Here is a 2,224-nt window from a genome sequence, read left to right as displayed (position 1 = left end):
CCTACTTTATTATTATCATTATTACTATTATTATTATCATCATTATTATTAGTAGTAGTAGTAGTAGTAGTAGTAGTAGTAGTAGTAGTAGTAGTAGTAGTAGTAGTAGTAGTAGTAGTAGTAGTAATTTATGTTGTTCTTGTTTTGTGTTTTTTACAAGCTGTTCCAAGTCTCACGTAGGGCCCGCAAATAACAGCAAGTTGAACGTTTTACAATGGATGTTATTTATGATTAGCAATGATATACATTGTGTGGGAAGGAAACTAGAATTGTGAGAAAACAATCTTACTTTCCTGATAAGATTCCGTTAAATTCATTATATCTCAATGTTTTGAAAGAGTTATAAGATAATCAGGTACTTCTAATGTTTTTCTTATTAATTCTGCAGTACTCATGAGAACATTATTATCATTAGTAGTAGTAGTAGTAGTAGTAGTAGTAGTAGTAGTAGTAGTAGTAGTAGTAGTAGTAGTAGTAGCAGCAGCAGCAAGAGCAGCAGTAGTGGTAGTAAGGCGGTGAGCTGGCAAAATAATTGTCTTTACGTTCTGAGTTCAAATTCTGCCGAGGTAGACTTTGCCTTTCATCCTTTCGGAGTCGATAAATTAAGTACCAGTGAAACACTGGAGTCAATCTAATCGGTTGGTCCACTTCCCAAAATTTCTAGCCGCATACCTTTAGTAGAAAGGATTGTTGTTGTTGTTGTTGTTGTTGTTGTTGTTGTTGTTGTTGTTGTTGTTGTTGTTGTTGTTATCATTATCATTATTATTATTATTATTATTATTATTATTATCATCATCATCATCATCATCATCATTGCCTTCGCACAGCTTCTAACGCTGGGGATATACTGCGCTGTCAGCTGTTCACTACCAGTGAATTAAGGTAACATCTCTTATTTTTCGAGCACCTTCCGGAGTATTCGGGCGGTTCCAAGCAGTGCTGTTTTCTGCAAGTGCTCCACCCTTATTGCAGCCCCTCTTTGTCCCATGTACTTCTCGAGATTTTTGCTCACTGTTCCCAGGGTTCCGACAGTTATTGATACTACAGCTACCTTTTTCATCGACCTCAACTGCTTAACTTCCCAAGCTAACCTGTCATATCTCTCGATTTTTCTTTCTTCCTTATCACATACCTTGTTGTCTGCTGGGCATGCTATATCTATGATCCTGCATCGTTTGCTTTCTTTCTCAATTAAGATTATGTCCGGCTTCCTATTCTCTATCTCATGGTCGCACTGAATCATAAAATTCCACAGGATCTTTGCATTTCTATTTTCGACAATGCCTCCAGGTTTGTGGTCATACCAATTTTTGGCTCTGTCAAGTCCATACTTGTTGCAAAGTGTCCAATGGACAAGCCTGGCTATGTTGTCGTGGCGTCTCTTATATTCCTTTTGGGCTAGTGGCGTACATTGGTTGGTAATATGCTATATGGTTTCACCATTTTGTCCACAGATTCTGCACTTCTCACTTTCTGCTGTGCTGTCTAGTCTGTATTTTATGTAGTTTGTTCTTAGTGCTTGCTCTTGGGCAGCACAGATTAGAGCCTCCGTTTCCGGTTTTAAATCACTTTTAGTCATCCTCAGCCATCTTTTTTCTCTGTCTGTCTTATCTTCAACATCTCTTTGAAATTGACCATGCATACTTTTCTTTACCCACCTATTTTCAGTTTCATTCGTTTTCAATTTCTTGTACAGTGCTTTCCTTTATTATCATTATTATTAGTGGGGGAGCATCATAGCCATGTGTTGAGAGAAATTATTTGGGGTTTGAATAATTCACCTTTGGAAACATGGGTGTTTTGCTCAACATCCTTAGACAAACCTTGTTCAGGGACCTTTTGAGCGGAATGGGCTGCTCGACCGGAAGAAAATTCTAACTGGGCCCCACTTGCAAGGTCATGCGATGTTTATCTTGATATGAGATCACCATGTCGCGCACATATGGTTGTGGTGTACCCTTATCAGACAGGTAGTCATGATGGGTATAATGGGCTTCGTATATTTTACCCCAGTGTCACTTTGATGGCATGCACTGCTCTCTCACTCAATAATAATAATAATAATAATAATAATAATAATAATAATAATAATAATAATAATATAAACACTGAGATAGCAAAACACGAGGACAAACGTAACATGCCCGGCAAAAACGAAGTAAACAAAAAACAACAAACCCAGACCGTAGAGATGTATAATAGTGTACAAAAAGCACCAATCCAG

The sequence above is a fragment of the Octopus bimaculoides genome, chromosome 16, assembly GCF_001194135.2.
Source record: "Octopus bimaculoides isolate UCB-OBI-ISO-001 chromosome 16, ASM119413v2, whole genome shotgun sequence".
NCBI classification, from domain to species: domain Eukaryota; kingdom Metazoa; phylum Mollusca; class Cephalopoda; order Octopoda; family Octopodidae; genus Octopus; species Octopus bimaculoides.
Note: the sequence above shows the minus strand (reverse complement) of the source record.